This window comes from Lutra lutra, chromosome 14 (assembly GCF_902655055.1).
Source record: "Lutra lutra chromosome 14, mLutLut1.2, whole genome shotgun sequence".
Lineage (NCBI taxonomy): Eukaryota > Metazoa > Chordata > Mammalia > Carnivora > Mustelidae > Lutra > Lutra lutra.
This window is the reverse complement of record NC_062291.1, coordinates 69,792,199-69,814,092: the sequence shown is the minus strand read 5'-3', so window position 1 is coordinate 69,814,092 and position 21,894 is coordinate 69,792,199. Positions and strand designations below refer to the sequence as shown.

General features: G+C 45.4%; 2 protein-coding genes, 1 non-coding gene and 1 pseudogene across 4 annotated transcripts in view; 2 read left to right on the top strand and 2 right to left on the bottom strand.

Moving 5' to 3' along the window:
- Positions 1-1,312, top strand: part of BBIP1 (BBSome interacting protein 1) — a 44,675-nt gene extending 43,363 nt beyond the window's left edge. The window contains exon 5 of the mRNA XM_047703515.1: positions 963-1,312. The gene's annotated coding sequence lies outside the window, so the exon portion shown is untranslated. The remainder of the gene's footprint in view (positions 1-962) is intronic.
- PDCD4 (programmed cell death 4) overlaps positions 1-2,450 on the bottom strand; it is a 29,577-nt gene extending 27,127 nt beyond the window's left edge. Inside the window, exon 1 of one of the 2 annotated variants that reach the window (XM_047703507.1) lies at positions 2,298-2,450. The gene's annotated coding sequence lies outside the window, so the exon portion shown is untranslated. Of the gene's footprint in view, positions 1-2,223 lie in introns of both variants that reach the window. The other variant, XM_047703508.1, reaches the window with a different exon arrangement.
- Positions 476-2,303, top strand: LOC125084411 (serine/threonine-protein kinase LMTK3-like; annotated as a pseudogene).
- Positions 2,451-20,881: 18,431 nt separating the features above from the next.
- On the bottom strand, positions 20,882-21,028 carry LOC125085408 (U4 spliceosomal RNA). Its single transcript, XR_007122916.1, has one exon. It is a non-coding gene; the product is annotated as a U4 spliceosomal RNA (small nuclear RNA).
- Between the last annotated feature and the right edge of the window lie 866 nt (positions 21,029-21,894).

Below are 21,894 nucleotides of genomic sequence, written 5' to 3'. Positions count from 1 at the left end.
TGAAATTATTTTAACTGGTGTTTATAAAGCCTTTTATACTTCACAGAGAATTTTATAGGCATTATTTCATGTCCGTCTCAAAACAACCTTGACCTATTTACTCCTCTGCACACAACTAAAATTCAGAGAAGGTAGATGATCTGTCCAAAGACGGTGCTCAGTGAAAAAACCAGAACCCAGACCTCCTCAATCCAGTACTGCTTGCACAAGTTCAACGTAAGATTTTAATATCCCACAAGATATTCTGTTTTAGGGCTAACAGACAGAAGCTTATTAAAACAGACTCTTACTGTTATATCAAATCTTTAAATATTACTTTCCAAACACTAAAAATAATATTTATTTTAAACTATTACACAAAAGACATTCAGTTGGGCAAAGAAAATTATTAAGTATGACTATATCTAGAACTTACCATATTTGTTTTATTTAGTAATCCTAAGGGGGCGGGGAGACTTGTCTGTGTCTTTAGGCAATGATAAAGCAATCAAGAACTCAGTCACACTTGATGGCAACACAGACATTTAAGAATTTAGAGAAAGATAAAGATACATTGCATGTTTTTCCTTTCCTCAAAGTAGTGGAGCTTTTTTCCAGTTTGCTCAACAATCCGTAAGATTTTTGCCCCACACTTAACAAACTACATAAAGCAAAAATTCTAAATGCCACATGCTTGAAACTAAACAATAAAATTTTCCATAAGAAAACAAAAGCATTCATACAAGTTTGACAAAAATTAAGGCTAACATTAAACAGTTTTCATTTCTTCAATGGGTTTTACAGAAACATACAACCAGAAACATTCACATGCCATGACATTCCCCAGGAGATAGAACCACCCCTTCCCACTAGCCCCCTCCCCAAAAATCTGTTTCCTGAAATAGACCTCATAAACCACTCTGACAGTTTCTAGTCAAGTTTAGGCCATATGTTAACCAGAAAATTATTTGTTTTCATTCCAGGGCTACAATACAGCTAATTAGCAACTTAAAATCAGCTAAAAGTATTCAACCACGCTGATGCAAAAGCTGCGCAGAAGACATCAAAAGTGTCATTTATTTTTGCACACCCAGCAACTATTTTTTTCTTTTCATTACTACAACAGAAGAACCAATCAAAATATAATTCAAAGATCGCTGCTGAAATAGTAAGGAATTTAAGAAACCTATAATGAAGGAAAGTTAAGGGCATAAATACCAATAATTAAACTTAAAGCGCATTTGCAGTGCTCCCCTTTTAGAAAAGTATACGGTGGTTTCTACGAAGGCTTACATTAGTAAGAATGCCAAAATTCTAAAACAGCAGTAAAAAATACAAGTAAAAACAGGCGGTGACTTTTTGTTCACACGAAGCTGCATTTTGATCGTTTTAATCACTGCAGATACTGCACAGTTGCTGGTCACACAGCCAGTTCTCACAAGGGTAAGCGAGACGGGAGAGACCGACTTCTGCAGTTTTCGAAGCGCGGGGCGGGGAGGGGGTGGTGGGGGGGTACAGGACCCCTCCCGTGTACACTGCAGCACCAAACTGACGAATGCAGCAGAAACGGCCTGCGTTTCACAGAGGGCTCCCTTCCTGTCTTTGTTGTCCCTGGGAGATTTTCACTTAAACCGAAAAAGCGACCCTTCGCCCGAAGTCCGCGCAGGGCCGGGGAGGCCGGCACGTGTCGCCTCCCAGCGGCCCCTCCCGCGGCGGCTGGCCTTCCTCCCCGCCGCGGGCGCAGGCCGGGACCCCGCGGGCCCCAGTCCCGGCCGGCCCCGGGGGATGCTGGACCAGAGCGGCCGGGCCTGGGCTCCGGAGCGCGGGCCGGGGTCTGGGAACGCTGGGCCGGGGCCCTCCAGGGAGACCAGGAGGGCGGGGAGGGCGCGAACCTTCCTCACAGGATTTCAGTCACGCCCGAAACACGCCTCCCGACGTCCCCCCTCCAAGTAAAAATGAGAACTCGGCCTTAGCGCGGATGAGCAGCCCCTCGCTGGCGAGCGCCCCGCGCACTCTGCTCAGCCGGAAGAGGGTCCCGGAGGGGGCGGGCCCGCGCCGCCGCGCTCCGGGCCTCGGCCCGGGAGGGAACCGGAGCCCGCCCTCCGCATGCCGGGGCGTTGGGCGGCCGCGGCCGGCCTGCCTGCGGGGCTCCGAGGAGGAGGCCGGACCCCCGCCCACCCGAGCCCGCCCCGACCCGAGCCTGCTGCGGTCTCGGGCCCCCTCCCCCTCCCAACGTGCGGCTGCCTCCGAGGAGAGACGGGAGCTGAGGGAGAGAGCGCAGTCGTTCTGAGCGTGCGAGCCGCCCCGCTGGTACTGACCCCTCGGGCCGCCGCCGTCGCCACTGCTCGCCCAGGTACCCCGTCCGCCGGCCGAGACCCGCTGCTCAGCCTCTGCCGCCGCCTCAGAGCGTCTCAGCCCCCACTCGCTCTGTTTGTTTTTGTTTTGTTCTACCCAGTAACACGGGGGCGAGAGAGCGGCGTTTATTGGCCGAAGTGAGGAGGCCCGCTGGCCAATCGCGGCGGTGGAGCGGGAGCTGAGGAGGAAAAAGGGAGGGAAGTGAAACGTGGAAAGCTGAGTAGGGGCACCGGAAGGCGCATGCGCGTCGGAGTCCTGGAACTAGCTGGCTTGGGAGACCAGCGGGAAGCTGGGGGCGGGAGGTTGGGAGGCGTGGCAGGATGGAAGCGTCGGCGAAAGGACTGTGCTTTGGGGTGAGGACCCGGCCAGGCTGCCTTGACCAGCTCACTCCTTCCTCTCACAGAGCAGTCAGCGATCCCGGCTAAATGTTGGGCTTCTGGAGGGCCCCTTTCCTCCATTTCCAGATGCTCCTCAAGCGAACAACCTTAATCTCTACAGTTGCTTCTCCCGCGGCTCCTCTTCAGTCCTTGGCTCCTACTGTGTACACTAAGAACTTTATCTCAGTGAAAGCCCTCATCCCTTGAAGATAGAAATCACTCCCATTTCATATATGAAGAAACAAACGCTCAAAAACTCTTTGAAGTCCCTGTGCTAATCATGACTAGTTAGGCTGCTGGGATTCAAACTCCCACAGTCCCGCTCCGGGACTGGGGTTCTCAATCATGGCTGTAACTTCTTGATTGAAACCTGTACCCCGCCTGGCTGTTGTTGGCGTCTCTCCTCTTGGCTGCATTGTCTTCGGCTTCTCTTGTGCTCTAATTCTTCCTCCCTCCCTATCCCCTGAGGAAATGACCAGAACCTTCTGCTGTCTGTTCTCTCGGGAAAGGGTTCAGCCATTATCTCTGGACAGATTTTCTGATTGTCTGATGTGCAACACCTAAATGGTCTGTTGGTCTTTTGGCAACCAAACTGCCTCCTCCCCCACCGGGGAGCTCCTTCCCCCGACTTAACCCCTTTCTGCCCAGTCACCCTGCCTGAAAGTCATCTCTAATGGTATTATTTCTCTGAACAAGGACAACAAAAACCCCTTTCAGTAGCTTCCGGTTGCCAGACTCAGCCAGGCATTCAAGGCCCCATGGTGTGACTTTCTGGCCTTTCAGACTTTCAAGACTTTCTGGTCATGTCTCCACAATCTCCCAATCCACACATGTCGTTGGCTGGAACCCACTTGGACTTCTCACTGTTCCATATGCTTCCCCACCTCCTGAGGGTTCTTTATCATATCAGCTTGAAATGCCTCTCTATCCCCCATCTCTGCCTGGTAAAATCCTAGCCATGCCTCGTGGCTCAACCCCACAGGCCTTCTTGAGCCTCCTGACTTGATGTGAATTTCCTGTCTCCTGATTCCCCCCAGTAATGACTTTTACCTCTGGGGATATTGAAACATTCTGCCTAGCATTATGTTATTTGAGTCCCTGTCCTAACTCTCCTCCCCATTAAACTGTCACCTTGTCGAAGGCAAGATTCCTGTCTTACTCATCTGTTATCATAGTGGGTCTTAAGGAGGTGCCTTGCACATTTCCTGTACTGGCGCAATAAAGGTACCCTGATCTGAGTTCACAAAGTTTCTCAGCATTTCCTGCTCATTCCCATCTCCTGGGCAAGAGCCTCTTGGCATGTCCAGCATCTGAATTAGCCTTATGACTCACTTTTACTTTTTAAAAACAAAGCTTCCTGGTCACTCAGTTTTGTCTTGTTTTTGTTTTCTCCATCACCTGCAGCTGTCTCCTTTCTTTTCTCTGCCAGGCCTCATGGCTCCCCCACTGAGCAGTAACTCCTGACTCCTTTTTTCACCCATCCCCCTTTCTCCACATTTTTTTCCTTTTCTCACTCCTTTGCAGTTCTTAATTCTTTCCTTCCTCCTCCCTGCCACCCACCTCCTCTGACTTTTTCCGGTTCTGTCCTTCCTTCATTCATTCATTAATACATTTATTAAGCACCTATGGCATATGCAGGCTGCAAAGGGCAAGCACCCCAAGATCTATGAGATAATAAAAGAGTGGGATATGATTACCCATATTTAAAAGCAGCTAAAACAACCTAAAGCTTTTAGCAAATTATCCCAAAAGAACCCATTATGGAGTAAAATGTTCATATCTATTTTACCCATCATCTCTATACATGATGTTTGGTGTCCCAGGACCCACCTTTGAGAATACTCCTTTAGCTGGGTGTGGCTGACCAGTTTAAACCAGGCTAAAAAGAAATGGGATCCTAGTCCTAGTCCCCCCACTAGCTACCTGTAAGAACTTCAACCGCTCTCAGGACCTCTGTTTGGTCACCAGTAAAATTCAAAAACCAGGTTCAATTAATAGTTCCCAAGGTATTTTCCAAAGAACATTAATTTTGTGGGGCTTTAATGGATATCACGAGAAATCTGTGGAAGGGACGTAATCAAACCAACTTGGAAAGAAATTGTTTTAACGAAGTTAAAGCTGGTTTTGGTGGGGGGCAACTCTTCTCAGTATTTTTTTTTACATTTTTTTATTTTTTTAAGATGTTTATTTATTTATTTGACAGACAGAGATCACAAATAGGCAGAGAGGCAGGCAGAGAGCGAGAGGAAGAAGCAGGCTCCCTGCTGATCAGAGAGCCCGATGTGGGGCTCCATCCCAGGACTCTGGGATCATGACCTGAGCCAAAGGCAGAGGCTTTAACCCACTGAGCCACCCAGGCGCCCCTCTTCTCAGTATTTTTAATAACTAATGAGTCTTGAGCATCTTGAGAGACCAGAGTAGGAAGCTAAGTAACATTCCCCAACCTATTTAAACACAGAGCTTTTTTTCCCCAAGATACCCCAGAAGCAGTGTTACTTAGAGACCAGTTTGGGAAATATAGATGACAGCCGCTATCATCAACATTCCTTCTAGATGTATTAAACACTGGCCACCTGCGCCTTTGCTAAACACTAAAAAATAAGAAGCTGAAAAATGGGAAATTATCCAAGTGCCAGGCATTTTTCCTCATCAAATCAATCCACAAATATTTATTATGTGCCTATTCTGTGAAAAACACAGAGCTGACCCAGCTGTGTTCTTGGCAAAAGACATTATGTTCTACCTTAGAGTAAGTAGTATCTGTAGCTTCCCAGGCTTCTGGACCACAATGAGCAGTTTCATTTCACATTATAATTGCTCGCAACCCAACTTTCTGTTTCCTAAAGCCCTGTACTTATGGGCTTATGTTAACTTAGGTGTTGGATGAGAGAAAAGGAGGAAGCCCTTCATCTTAACTCATTCTGTCCAGAATGATGGAAGTTCAACTTTATTCCAAGAATAACCCATTCCAACTTAGGATAGGATGGGCCACCCCTGTTGCCTAGGATGAGACAACTGTTCAGAGGCGGCAACAGAGGCCGTGCTGGGTGATCAGGTACACATACATGATGTCTCTCCTCTTCCCAGTACCCCTCAGGTTTAAGCATTATTGATTCCTCAAGGGACACCAAGAGTGTTTAATTTGTTAGGGTGTATGGAGGTGTGAGAGTGGAGAGTGGTTTCTAGTTTTTGTCTCTTAAGACGGGTTACTGTGTCTCTAACTAGCTGTGTTGCCTTTGGTGTTTCACTTCCTCTCTGGGTGGATTGAATGCCTCAGTCTTGCACCATCAAAGAAGGAGTTGGCCCCTGCAGCGAGTCTTTAAGGAGTCATTCCAGTTCTGACACCATGATGCTGGGCAAGGCCCTGGGAAGGCAACACTGGTAACAGGGAAGAACTAATCACCAGGTGTGGACAGAGGAAATGTCATTCTCAGCTCAGGGGCTTTGTCTGAATACAAAGCTCAGGTAATATCCCTTTCTGGCACCCCAAAGGCAACACTAAAGGCTGAGGTAGTGTTGGGAGTACTGATGAGTGAATGTCAGTGAAGACTTGGAAACACACACGTGCTAGGCAAAAGACAAGCACCTCAAATTGCCATTATTGCCCTTGGAACTTTCAAGGCTTTTTCATTCTCTGGGCAAACCCCTGTCTGAGAACACAAGTTTGTTAGTAAACTCTGTTCATGCCCTTGCGTAAGATCTCTAAGAAGCCATCTCTCTCTGGGGACCAATGGAAGCCTTAGCCCACTTCCTTAAGAAGAACTTTCAGATAGCACTGTCATTTGCAACATCTCCCTGAGCTGACATCTGCCTCCTAGTTCATCAACCAAGGGCTGAATTTTGGGACTTCCTATAAGGCACTGGTTGTTCTTTAACAGAAATGGTAGAAGACTAGAAAAAGAGAGGCTTCTACTCTGAAGAGAGAGAGAGAGAGTTGCATAAAGAATTCTAAGGATGATGATGATAACTGACATTTGTATTATGTTTTAAGGCTCACCAAGCTTTTCATATACACTTTACCCCATCTTTTTGTGGTCAAACAGATATTACTGTCCCTGTTTTAAAGATGAGGAAAATGGGGCTTGAGTGTGTCACTGGTAATCAAAGGACTTTTATAATAAAGGAAATGTGGGGATCCCTAATCCAAAGCCTTCACTTACCAACAGAGACCCCAAGAACTCAAGTGAGTTTGCTCAGAGCCACACAGCTAGTTAGTAGCAGAGCCAGAATGCAAATGAGGTCTCAGTGTCACTTACACAGGCTAGGCAGGGGGGTGGGGTGTCCCAGACATTCTAGTACCTAGGCCTCTACTGGATTCTTTCTGCCACTCAACTTTGAGTCTCTTGAATAAAGTTAAATGTCTTAGCCATTTCTGGTCCCCTCCCCCACAGAGCCTCCTACTATCATGGGAGTCCATTTAAGATTGGAGAAGTGAAGAAGGAGGGGGAGTGGTGGTACAGGAGGCTTAGTCTGATATTTAGAAGCTGTTGACGGGGTCATTTTCAAGAATCTCTTTTCTAGACTAAAAAAAAAAAAATAGACTAATGTGAAGCATGGCACAAAGAAGTAGATGCAATATTTTAAATAGTATGTACCAAGAAAAGCTAATAAGGTTTTACTTCCCCAATTCAAGTTTCAAGAGGTTTTCTTAGTGCATTCATCTTTGTGTCCTTCCTCAACCCCCAATCCCCACACCAAATCACTCCTGCCACCTTAGGGTGTAGAAGCAAGCTAAATTAGGGTCCAGGAACTGCAACAGATCATCTTTTCCCCAAAAGCCCATGTATTTTGACACATCCCCAAACCCGCCTGAATTCTAAGCCTGTAGAAACTCCAGCTCCTCAGAATTTTGCAATCACAAGACCATTCAGCCAGATGCTTTTCCAGTAGTTCCTACAACTGTCACACCCTGCACTGAATTAATTGTGTTGAGTCAGTGTAGAGAAGCACCTCTCAGTTATATCTCCAGGGGCTTTATTCGCATTCTTCTGGAACCTGGGATCCTCAGCTAAGCTGCATACTTGTTGGAATTCATCCTCTTCTCTCCAGTGAGTGCTGAGCTCACAGAAGATGGCATTATGCCTTACTCCTGTCTGTACTGCACTAGTTTCTGCTCATCTCCCAAAAGAGGCAGTAGAGCACGGGGGCCTCTTGTGGAAATGAAAGACTCTTCATACTGGAAAAAAAGGGGGCTGAATGATCGTGAGCTGTGATTAAGAGAGCCTTTACCACAGGAAACATAACCAGGGAAGGCTGGAGACGGGTGGAGGGTGGATCAAGAGGCCAGTGTTAGGTAGTCAGAGACACGCATAGAAAAGGAAGTTACAGAGGGGAAATAATCAAACCTCTATTTTGGACAAAGTGAAATAAAGTAGTGGAGAATGAGAAGAGGTCAAGGGCAAGCCAAGGGAGATACTGTTTTGTACTATAAAATGTTATAAGAAAAATGAAGTTGGCTTCATGGAAGGTCAGAGACAGAAGAAAATCCAGGAGATGGTCTAGTGAGGCCAACTTGCTTGATAAGGATATAAAAACTGAAGCCCAGAGAGGAGCAGAGGTCTGCTCCAAGACAAGTTATAGACAGCCATAGTACCTCTAACCTACTATATGCAGCTGTCTTTCTTTTTCCATATGGGTCTTCTCTGCATGCGTCTCACCCTTCAGCCTCCACTCTCTCCTCCCACTCTGTCTCTCTCTGACTCTCTGTCTCTCTGTGTGTGTCTCTTTCCAAAAAGGGCAGCGTCCAGAAAGAAAAACAAAGAGTGACATTTTACAGCAGCTCCAGGAAATCCCCAAACCCTGCATTTAAAGCAACAGGATAGGCAGCCCTTCGGCACCATTGACAAAGCCAGCATCAGAATAGGACATCGTGGACAAGGCACCAAGGATCAATAATTCAAAAGAAAGAGAAAAATAACTCCTGAGGGCAACTAAAAGTCTTACCCTTTTACATTTCTTGTGTGTGTGCATTTGTGTGCATTTTGTTTTTAGACAGTTCTCTTTGAGGGCAATGAATCAAAGGGCGAAGACCATCCTAAAATTTTATACAAATTGTACTGCGAATATGCATTTTCAGCAAAGGGGCATCTATAACTTTTTTTAATAGACCCCCCCCCGAAAGAGTCCTGTCCCGGACAAAAATCAAGAACTTCTGGAATGCAGCATGTTACTATGTTTGGGCCCCTCTACAGAGTTAAGTTTTCCAACAAGAAAGACCAGCAGACTCCTCCGTATGTCAAACCAGGTGCAGAATCAAAATATCTTCAAAGCAACCACAACAGGGAAACAAAGCTAAACAAACGTAGTTTCTGGATAGCAGTCGTCCTAAAAATAGAGAAAATGTTATCTTGAGACATCCCAATAGTCATTCCAGTCAGGTATGGCAGACCTTCCATTATGTTGACGTCAATGGGCCAGAAATATGGCTGAATCTTCCAACATTTCCTAAGCTAGAGTCATTGTTCCAATAGCTATGAGTTTATCTGTTAAAAAAAACCCTCCAATTTATTTAAGAGACAAAACAGTATGTAGTATCTCTCAAAACATGCTCTGCAGATATTCCATCACAAAAGGATTCTAGGATGAATTAACCTGGGGAAAACACCTTACCATCTCCCCTCTTGGAGGATCACATAAGAAATGGTGTTTTAAAGACTGAGAAATCTGTCATAAATGAATACATTTAATTCTCTTTAATCTAATGTTTACTGGACTTACTTGACCATGGCACTCCTTTTTACATAACATTGATTCACATTTTATGAAATACACCCCAGAAAGCACTTATGTAGTAGAATGGGACCTGAGCTAGAAGCCAAGAGGCCTGGATTCTACTCCTAGTTCTGCTACTGGATTTTGTGATCAGAAATCTTCTGATTGCTCTGAGAGTGTAGAATATAAAAGGACTTCCAGATTCTGTGCTGTGATCTAGCCAATATGATCTCTGGGTTGGCTGCTGGCCTAAGATCCTGGTTACAACCTTTTTCTATGATTATACATATTTTTATTCAGGAGACTGGACAGTACCTGCTACCCTAATAAGCCACTGTCTCTTAAGAATCCTTTTGAAGTGGGGTGGTACAGGCTTCCAGTTATGGAATGAATAAGTTACAGGCATAAAAGACACAGCACAAGGAATAGGGTCAATGGTGTTGTAATAGCATTATATGGCGACAAATAGTAGCTACACTCATGGTGAGCATGGTGTAGAGAAATGTTCAATCACTATGTTGTACACCTGAAACCAATGTAACATTAAGCGTCAACCATACCTCAGTTTTTTAAAGAAAACAATCCTTTAGAGAGATAAGGTAAATGTCTAGGCACTAGAACAGAATAGAACCAACATTAAAAAGTTGGGTCAGTCATAGACCTTATGCAACACAAAGGCAGCTAACTAATGGCCATGTGTGTTTGATGGGACTGGTTCTTTTTTTTTTTTTAAATATTAAAACAGCTGTTAATTTGTTAATGTTATATAAGGAATTTAAGCAAGTTACACTATCTGAAAAAAACACAAGCAATGTATTTTAATGTATTTCTTTCTGCCCTCACCTCCCTACTCCCATCTGCCTCATGAATTAAAAATCTAAGAGAAGAAGTAATCACAGAATCCTTCATCCAGAATGTCCAGAATGCTTACCTGATGGTTAGATTAATATTGTCTTCTTACAAAATTTTTCTTTTTTATTTAAAAGAAATTTTTGTAGCATTGATTATTTATCACAAAAAAATATCAGTAAAAAACTTCAGCATCTTGAAAAACATTTTCCCCATTCTCACAGCACTATTATATATAGCAAAGAATAAGCAAGAGTAGATTGTTAATCTATATTATAGATTATAACCAGACAGAGTGGTTTGTTTACTCTTCCCGCCCCTTCACATAAGAACTTAAAAAAACAAGCCCACACACAAAAATGTCAGGAAATTTGAGGGACCCTATCCAAACAGTACACAGTTTATTTCAGTGTCAATAATTCACATTTTGTAACAAAGTATATGGATATGATTTTGTTTATAGAAATTTCAGTGTCTAAAAGGAAATTAAGGCCATCAGATTTGCAGCTTAGAAGTTCACATAAAAGAAATATGAAAATATGCTGGGCCTCTGAGAATGTTCTACACTGTATATGGGTAAGGATTACTATACTTCTTTATTTTGAGGAAGGCAGTTGACTTGAGTTTACACAATTGCACAGCTTCTGTTGGATGCTCTTGGGGCTCCTTGCTGGTGGAAAGGCTCTTCCCTCTCCTCTTCAGGTATGTTTGAAAGACTGTACATTTTATTTTATTTTATTTTATTTTATTTTATTTTATTTTATTTTATTTTATTTTATTTATTTGAGAGACAGAGAGAGCATAGGCAGGGGAGAGGCAGAGGGAGAGGGAGAAACAGACTCCTCGTTGAACAGGGAGCCTGACATGGGGCTCGATTCCAGGACTCTGAGATCATGACCTGAACCAAAGGCAGTCATTTAACCAACTGAGCCACTCAGGTGCCCCAAGACTGCACTTCTTTGAGCAACACCCTGTCCCTGAGAATTTTTCAATATAACCTTTACATCTTCCCCAGTGCCACAGTAGTTCTGGTGACGGGGCTGGGTTTTTTAGAAATTACCCGGCCTCTTTGAAGCCAGCAAGATTTTACCGAACATGATCACATGACCTTAAGAGCAAATGCCTCTTTTCAAAGGACCAAAGTTATTCCCACAGGCATTATTATCCTCTGGGAGAATCCTCTATCTCAGAGAAAAGGGGTGCTGACTCTAGCTCACTTTCAAAGGTGTTTGAGTCTATAACAGCCCTGACAGCAAACTTTCCCAGGGAATACTAGAGGCCTGGGAGCACGTTAAGTACTACCTGTGAAGATCTCCAGCTCTTGCACAATTGGTGGAGAAGAATTAAGGCTACATGTGCATTCTGCATCCTAGGCGCAGAAGCTCTATAAAAAATTTGCGGGCATCACACAGGGAAGATGTCATAAAAAGCAGAGGCCCAGAGCTGCAGGCAACAAAGCCAGAGATACGTTGGAACTTGTTCCCATGGAAGGGTTTTCCCCAATCACCACTGTGACCGTGCGTGTGCCCTAGCCTCCAAGTGCGGCCACAGGATATCATTCCCAGGATATGCTTGTCTGGTCTCGTGCTGGTCTCCCAGCCTCCGTCTTCGTTTCAAGGGGCTCCCCACTGGACTGTAGGCTCCAAAAGGGCCACAAGCCTGCCCCTTCTTCTGGTACTTAGTAGATGTTTGACAATAAATTCTTTGGTGAAGACATAAAAAAACTAATACCATTTTGATTTTCTGTTCAAGAGCATGTCTGAGGCTGTCAGTGGGAGTTTCATTTCCTGGCTTAGCCCAGCAGATGCCAGCCGACTGTCCTTTGCTGGGTCCGCAGGGGCTGCTCAGGAGGACAAACTACAAGTGGCCTTCAGCGCCTGCAGCTGAAGCCTGACTTTGCTGCGAACGTGCCGAGGAGGGGACACTGAGGCCACTCGTAGGAGCCTCCAGGAGTGGCGGGAAGCTGGAACAATCCAGGGGCCCAGGTGCGCTGGATCCCAGGCAGAATGTGCAGAGTGGCCCTCCAGCTGTCTCAGGAACACTCTGGCCCGACGGCTGAGGCAGGATGGATGTTTGTGCCTCAGTCCAGGGGCCAGGCCCGACCCCCTCAGCTGTTTGTGTTCTCACGGAGCCTGCTTCACTGGGGTGAGGACTGGTTCAGAGGAAGAGCTGACAAAAATAAAACCAGAGCGGTGAAGGGCTGTGCAGGAAGTGGCAGGCCAAGGAACCAGCGCAGAGCTCAGGTACAAGGGCGCACGCCACAAGAAAGCTGCCTGAGATCAGACTTGAGAACGAAACCCTGGCTCTTCTCGTGTTGGAGGGGTGGGTTCTCTCAGGAGTCAGGTCAACGCTACTGCTAGTAACGTCGGGCAGATGGGGTCTAGGGTTAGCCTGTGCCACCAACCAGACAGCTGAGCTTAGACAACTGACCCCTCAGAGCCTCATGGTCCTCATCTGGCAGCCTTCGGGAGACCGAAGCAAAAAAGCGCGTGTAGAAGGATCGAGCATTTATAAGGAGTTTCTTTCCTTCCTTTGCTGTTTAGCATCACTGAAGGTAAAGGACAAGGCCTCCAGGAAGCAGGAGAACTCCCACCGTAAGAGCTAACACACCCACCACACACAATATACTATACACATACACTCCACACACATACACTCCTCACACACAGAGACACACCACACACACAATATATACACCCCACACACATACACATACCACCCACACAGACACACCGCACACAACACATACCACACACCCCCCACACATACACATACCACACACACATACGCACCCCACACAACTCATACCACACACCCCATACACACACTCTACACACATACACACCCCACATACATACACACCCTACACACACACCCCACACACATACACACCCCACACACATACACACACTACACACACACACCATATACACACACATCACACATGCATACCACACACAATATACTACACACATGCACCACACACATATACACACTATACAACACATACTACACATCCATACACATACCACATGCATATCACACAACACAGACCCAGCACAAACACATACACACACTAAGTTTAAAACATTTATGAATCAACAACTCTCAATTTCACAGTTCTTCCTTTGGCTACTCCCTAATTGGAAACAGATTGTCTCCCCTACCCAACTGTTTCTGGGGCAGAGTTCCTCTAAATGTGGGTCTATTCATGGTGATTTTGTTTCCTTTTCTTAGTCGACAGTCATTCGACACCATTACCCCGGTGTTCTCTGCAGCCCTGCCCTTTTATTAGTTCATAAATCTGGGACCTGAGGGGATGTTTACAAAAATTCAGGAGGTCTTCACCATTGATTGAGCGACTACTGTGCCTGGCACACTCCACACTCCCCAGTGTCTGGCCCTCTCCACACCCAGAAAGATACTCCTATTATTCCCTCACACAACAGAGAAGGAAATTGAGGCTCAGAAAGATCAAAAACCTGTGGGAGGCCTCACAAGCAGTAAGGGGCAGGATCTGGACCAAAGTGACCAATTAGCCTGAGCTGCTTGCATGCCCACCGCAGCCCGCGAGCATAAAAACCCGACTTATGCTTGAGGAGGTCCTAATCCGTGGTCCTGAATACCACCCAGACTGTTCCCCCCTTCCCCCCCCCCCCCCCCGGTGTTTCTACTTGGGCTCCTTTTGGCTGAAGCTCCCTCTCCTCCCTTCTGACCTCTTCCCTCTTGGGAGCCGGTCTCTGCCTTTTTGGAGCAGCGCCCCGCAGGCAGAAGGCTGGAGGCCTCTACTTCCCCTGCCCCCGCCGGCATGGCCAACACAAACTTCTCGCTGGAAAACACTGTGTCCTGCAGACAAAGGCTCTGTGTGAAGTTCCTACCTGCCTGACAGGTCTTCTGTGAAAAGACCCAGCTGGGGTAGCGGGCTGCCAGGCCTGGGACAGGCAGAGTTGGTAAATAGCTTCTCCAGCCCTGAAACTCAGGCTGGACTGGAGCCAAGGGCTGCTTGCCCTGTGCCTAAACCCTCCCTGGCCTTGGCTTGCCAGAGCCCTTTTCTGGGAAACCCACAGGAGAGCTGAATTTTCAGGAGCTGCGGGTAGAGGGGCTTCACAACAGAGAAAGTGGGTTTGGAGCCAGACATTGCCAGGTTATACCCCAGCTCTACCACCTCCTAACTGTGTGACTGTAGTAGAACGGCTTCTGCGGGCCATTCTTCAGCTCTTTTTTTTTTTTTTTAAAGATTTTATTTATTTATTTGACAGAGAGAGATCACAAGTAGACAGAGAGGCAGGCAGAGAGAGAGAGAGAGAGAGAGAGAGAGGAAGCAGACTTCTTGCCGAGCAGAGAGCCCCGATGCGGGACTCGATCCCAGGACCCTGAGATCATGACCTGAGTCGAAGGCAGCGGCTTAACCCACTGAGCCACCCAGGCGCCCCCATTCTTCAGCTCTTTGAGCTGTAAACGAAAAGCGTAACATCCACTGTCCAGAGTCTAGTGCCTGAGTCTCAGTCTCCTTAGCTCTGAAATACAAGGGTTGGGCCACATGACCTTGAAGTTTCTATGGAAAATGCTCTCATAGGAGGGGAGGGTGGGCATAAAAAAAAAAAATAGTAATAATAAAATGAAAGAAACATAAAAAAGAAAAAATGAAATAAAAGAAAATGCTCTCGGTGGGTGGAAGGGTAGGGATAGGGTGGCTGGGTTATGGACATTGGGGAGGGTCTGCGCTAGGGTGAGTGCTGTGACTTGTGTAAGACTGATGATTCACAGACCTGTACCTCTGAAGCAAATAATACATTATATGTTAATTAAAAAAAAAAAAAGAAAATGCTCTCTATGCAGGCTGGGTTGGAGGTATCCTTCCTGCTCATGGATGGGACACTGGAAGTCCTGTTTCTCTTGAGGTGAACCAGCCCTGTGGGAGAGTTCCTGGTTCAATTCAACAAATTTTATTGAACACCCCATGACATCCTGTACTGTTTTAAGGACGCAGGGTACAAAGATAAGCATAGGCCCTGCCCTTAAGGAGCTCATAGCCTAGAAAAACTAAGAATGATAAGACCCACAAAAATAAGTACGGTATGCCCTGGGAAGTGATAAGTGTATTAGGAGGGGCACAGATAAGACCATGAAGCTTGAAAGCAGAAAGAAGGGGTGATTCTGGGCTAGGAGGGAGGTAAAGCTGTGGCCAATCCATAAAGGGTCTTGAATCATAGTTTAGACTTTGTAGGGTCAGGCTGTTGGGAGTCATTAAAGGCTTCTCTGACCGGGGCAGTGGGCAGATCAGGGTCAGGGGGGTTGGAGCCTTTTGTTAGACCTCCACCACCCAAAGCAACCAGACTATGGAATTCCTAAAAGGGAAAGCCTCAGGTCCCACCCTTTTACAAGGGCTTTGTTCTCTGAACGAAATAGTTCAGGACTTAAACCGTGCAGTGGACGAAAGCTGACCTCTGTTCTTAATATCCAGCCCGAGGCCCACCATCTCTCTCCTCTGGGCCTTCTTAGCCCGTCACCTCCATGAGTGAAAGACATGAGATTGAGGCATATGGGGCTGGAGGCAGGCACCCTGCTCAGGGAAATAGTCCTGGCTCGATAAACAGAGTTCCTGGGACCTTTGCTGCCCTGCCAGTTTGCCTTGGCCCAGCTCACAGGCTTCTGGGAAGGAGTCAGCCTGTTGAGGAAAAGATGTGTCAGTGAGTTGCAGTTGGCTTAATTTCCCTGAGGGGTGTGTGTGTGTGTGTGTGTGTGTGTGTGTGTGTGTGTGTACGCGCGCATGCATGTGTGCTCAGGACTAGATGTTTTGTGGCTAATTTCAGTCTGGGTCAGAACTAAGCAGCTCTCAGTCCACATTGATAGCCAGAGAAGATAAGACTAAATTGTCCTCTCCAGGACTGAGCTGTAATAAACTAGCCCTCTGGGTTGTAAACACAGAAATTTACCACGCTCTGCATGAACAGAAGGGATCCAGGTGGGTTGTGGGTTTGGCTGAACCTCCCAGAGAGGAAGGGTCGGCAGTGGGTCCACACTTAGGCCCCTATGTTTAGAAACATGGAAGAGGCAATGGTGAGTTCTGCCCCAGCCAAGCTCCTGCCACTTGGCCCATCAAAGAAAGCATATACACAGCTGAGCCTCACAGGGCCACAGAAATGAGGAAGACCCCAGGTTTTAGTGCTTCTTTGGTCACTCAGCTACCATGTGACCTTGACCAAGTCACCTTGTCTCATCGGCACCTGTTTCCTCATCTGGAAAATGCAATTAATGCTTTTATCATGTGCAAACCAGGAAGAAAATCCCAAAACACTTCTGAGTAATCAAAGAAATTACTCCAACTGTCAGTCTATCTCATATTCTTTACTCAGAGGAAAGCCCTTTAGATCTTTTCCTGGAGCCTGTGTTTCCTTAGTTGACGTATAATGAGAGCGTGCTTGGTTTTCTGGCTTCCTGGCCTACCACAGATGACAAACATTGATTAGCAGGGTTTGGTCGGCTAGAGATAGACATACTCTTGACTGACAAAAACATAGAAGGCAAAAAAAGAGAGCGAGGAAGGAGAAAGAAAAATTGTAGGGCAGAAAAAAGGTCTTTAAAGCAACACAACCATTAGTACCATGGTAAACACTCCCATGTGTCAATAGCTCCAAAGGCCATCATGCCTAGAACCTATGTGACAATTGTTACTTAGGGGGACTTACCAAACAGGGCTTTACAGACTACTATTTTAGAAACATTTCCTTCAGATGTCTTAAATAAATGGTGCTTAAAAGAAAACCTCTTGGCATTTTGAGCATTCAGACATTGGGAAAGAGTGCTCTGGAGGGTACACTCATACCCATTCTTTGCATATCAATGTTTGGCCCCAGGATCAAATCACATAATAGGAATAGAGAAGCTACCAAAAAGGTCTGAAATCCAAACCAAATGACCAGTTTGGATAGTGGAGGTAATCCTTTGTTTCAACTTTTTCTTGAATGACTGACTGTTCAGGAATGGTTTCTAACAAACGTTGTTGTGCATGAGTTAGCCTGGAGATACAAATTCATTTTGCCTTTACTCAAGTTTAGAGTGTGAAATTTTCCCAATATGTGTGGCATATCCACTGTGGGAGGAAAGAAGGGGAACAGGAAAATAACATTTCTGGCCAGAGAAAACAGCCTTTGCAATGAGCCAAGCTGTTGTCTTTAGGTCCATATGAACACTATGGGCTGGAAATTGAACCAATTGAGCCCTATGCTTCTGCAGCTGATCAGGCCCTGTGCTAGGTATGTGGGAGGAAGGGGGTCCCTAAGAAGGATGGGGGCTGCCCTCAAGAACCTTACAGTCCTGTTGCTTTTCAAGGATAGGGCCTAGGTCAATATGAGGTATTGGGTAATCAGCACTCCTCCTGATACTTTTTCTTTAAATAAATTTCAGTGCACAAATAACAATTGTTTATGTAGAAAACAAAACAAAATAAAACAACAACAAAAAAAAAAAAACAAACAAACAAAAAAAAACTGGATGAGATGTGTCTGCTGACTCAGTGGTAGAGCCTGTGACTTTGATCTCAGGGGCCATGAGTTCAAGACCCATGTTGGGTGGGTCTTGTAAAAAAAAAAAAAAAAAAAAAAGTAAAAACCCAAGAAAAATACAGATGAGAAGACAGAAAAAATTAAAAGCATCTTCATCTGATCACACAGAAATGACCAATATTAACATTTGTGTTAATAAGCAATATTTATAAATTATGGAGGTGTTCATGTAAATGAGTACATTAATAGGATCACAGAGCATACAGGCATTTTTTACTAAAAAAATTACATATATATATTTACTAAAAAACATAAAATACATACATAAAAAAATATACACACACACACACATATGGGTTCCTTAACACATTCAGAGTGAATAAGGGAAGAAAAACCTCAGAAGCAGATCATCTACACAGGCCAACATACATTCCTCATCTACTCCAAATAGAATTCCTGAAACATAACAATTTGAGTATAAATAAATGAAGCTTTAAAAAGATGATACGAAAACAGAGCAGGCTAATTATGTAACATCAGAGCAGGACACCTTCTTAAGTAACACAGGAAACCCAGAAACCAGAAAGAAAAATACACATTTGAATACTGAAACATTCAAAACTCCTACATGATGAAAAACAGCATAGTTTAAAACCAAAGAGTAGACCTGGGTAAATAGTCAACGACATTTAACAGGGCTTTCAAAACACAGTGTCCTTTCTTTCTGCCAACAGATGCTTAACGTTCAAGAGTGCCTACAAGTAAGAACAGCTCAAACATCCAAATAGAAAAATAGGCAAGGAAAATACACAAAGAATTCAAAGGAGAAAGACAGATGACCAAGAAACATAAAAAAGATGTTCAACATTGCTGTTGTCAGAGAAATGCAAAAATGAAAAAATTATTGGACCCCGGTGCTTACTGGGTTGTATGAAGTGTGTGCCATCCTATATTCCAAGTCCAAGGGTAAATGGCACAACTTGGGAGAAAAGTAATTTGTTAGAATCTGATGTATGTACTTGCCATGTGTGTACTTTTCGACCCAGCAATTACCCTTTCAGGACTCTCTCCTACAGAAACATATATATAAATTCCTAAACATGCATGTCTATTACAGCACATTTTGTAATAGAAAAACATCTGAACTGGGGCGTCTAGGAGTCATGGTTGCTTAAACGACCTACTCTTGGTTTTGGCTCAGATTCTGATCTTCAGGTTGTGAGATTGAACCATCTGTTGGGCTCTGCACTCAGTGTGGAGTCTGCCTGAGAGTCTCTCTCTGCTTTTCCCTCTGCCCCCATGACCCCCCCCATCTCAAATAAGTAAATAAATCTTTTTTTAAAAAAAAAGAGAGAGAGAAACACCTGAACTGACCTAATACCCATCAGTAGTTTGTGTTAAGTACCACATATCCATATAAAGGAGCCCTATGTAGTCGATGTAGAGTCATATTTGAAATGTATGTGATAGATTGTCAAATAGAAATAAATCAAGTTGCAGACCACTATGTACAGTAATATTTTATAAAAATATGTGCATGTATACATACATATCTGTGCCAGTGTAAACCTAGGGAAAGTATCTGGAAGTATTTGAACCAAAATATTAATAATGCATGTCTGAGGAGGAGGATTTGATTGGTGAGGAAGAGAAATTTCCTCTTACATATATTTTAAAGATTTTATTTATTTATTATGGGGGGGTGCAGAGGGAGAGAGGGAATCTCAAGCAGACCTCCTGCTGAGCCGGGAGCCCAGGCCCCTGAGATCACAGCCTGAGCTGAAACTAAGAGTCAGATGCTCAACCAACTGAGCCACCCAGCACCCTACATATTTCTAAATAGTTGCAATTATTACTTGGCTTTACATGTCAGTTTACCTCAGCACATAGAGAGTTGTCACTTGCCAAGTTCAAACGACAGAGTCGTTAAGAGTGGCAGAACTCAGACACCAGATGAGTTTCCCATGGCCCCAAAGCCATGTTCTTCCCAGGTTCTCTGCCAGGCTGCTCTGGGAGGGCGGGTTAGCAAGAACAGCCCACAGGGTTCTGCCTGGGCTCTTCGGGACCCAGGCAGGCAGGATTAGGTCTGTGACTAGCCCCGGATCCATCCTAGAGCTGAGCTGCAGGGAGGTCCTGGAGAGGTACTCTGCTTCTGACTTCTGCCCCTGCTCCTGGAGCCTCAGAATTCTGGGGGGGGGGGGGTAGTTATTGAGGCACCAGGACAACTTTTCTGAGAGGCTTTTCTCTTTGAGTGAAGGCTACACAGTCTAGACTAGGTGTCACTGCCTGTCCTCCTGGACACAGAGGGTAGACCTGTCAGCAGATGCTGCCCCAGACCAAAGGTGGCTCAGCTCCAGCAGCCTGGGACACTTCATTTCCCCAGCAGCCCCTCTGAGAGCCACAGCCATGAGAAAAGAGAAATTCCAGATCTAACGGAAGGAGCCTCCTCCCGAGAGAGCAATCCCTGTGCCCTCGCTGTGCTCAGGAGCTCCGAGCCCGCCGAGGCTGAGACAACGGGAAGGAGCCCTTAGCACAGGCAGCTGAGCTCCTGCACGGCTCACCTCCTTGCTTTGCATCAGTCAGTGCTGCTTTTGGCTCTCTGGCCTCTTGCCTGAACCAATATGACAGAGCACCCTACCCCAGTTGACTTTCCTGGACTTGGCTTCTCCCCTGCCTGTCTCGTGGTGCTCACCTGATCCTGCCTTCCTTATCCGCCCTTCCTGAACCTCTCAACAGAGCACTTCTGGGCAGCTGTGCCCTGGCCAAGGTGACCTTCTGACAGGCTGACACCTTGAAACTGACCCGGCATCCTTGCAGACGTGGCGCATGCGGGCTGGTGGATTTCCGGGGGCCTGAGTCTTGGCTGTAAGCTCCCTGAGGATAGAGACTCGGGCAGTTTTGTCCACCAATTGTCCACTCAGGGACCAGCACATAGGAAGCTCCCATTAGAACTTGTTGACTAAATGAATCCTGGATGAATCTGTTTCAACTCCCTTCTCCCTGGCCACGTAGGACAGCTTGAGTCATTCCAGAGCAGGAGATAAGCCACTTGAACAAGATCAGCAAACTTTTCTGTAAAGGGTCAGAGGGTAAATACTTGAGGCTTTGCAGGCAAGAGGCAAAATTGAAGCTCTTACATTACATGGGTACTCAAAAAAGCAAGAGCAAACAAATTCCTATGAGATTTTTAATTAGCAATAATCGCGCCTCGGATAAACCTCATTGGCTACGATACTGCCACTGCGCAAAGCTTCCTATGAGATTTTTATTAACAAAATTCAAAACACAAAAATTATAATAGAGTATCTATTTTTTATAATACAGGTCTTCTAATGAGAAGAATAAAATTTTTTTTGAGGACTGACATTTCACTTAACTGGAGTTCAAAGTCAGTGTCTTCTGGGGCACCTGGCTGGTTCAGTCAGTAGACTCTGAGGCTTGGATCTTGGCCAGTCATGAGTTCGAGCCCCATGTTGGGTGTAGAGATTGCTTAAATAAATCAATTAAAAAACATTTTTTTTTCAAAGTCAGTGTCTTCTATCATCAAAATCTATTGTAAATACTAATCTGTTAATGCTGATATGTAATGAGATATTATGTACATACTTCTTTGAGAGTAGAAGTGGAATTTCATGTAATTTTCACATATCATGAAATATTATTCTTTCTTTCTTTTTTTTCCATGAAGCTCAGTCATGGGTACCACAGAAACAGGGAGTGGGCTGGGTTTGGGTCTGGCTTCAGGCTGTAGTTGATTAACTCCTGCACTTGAGGATAATAGAAAGTAGGATATTCTCATTCAGCCCCCCAAATCCTACACACTTTCTCAGCCCCCTAAATCCTACACTTTCCAAACCTTGAGGTTTCCAAGACATTTTCATTCCCTTTCTTGGTGCCCTTTCCTTCTCAAAGGAGGCCACATGGGGTGAGCCTGACAGCTCCCGAGAAATGGGTCAAGAATTTCGTTATTGCCCAAACGCCCAGAATCACAGAGTGGAGTCAGAGCTGCTGTAGGCCCTTCCTTTCCCAAGGCTGTAGCGCTAGCTCTTTGCCAACCACAAGAAAACCGCTGGAAAGGGCTCGCCTATGTTTCTGCTCCAGCCCAAGCCACAGAAGGG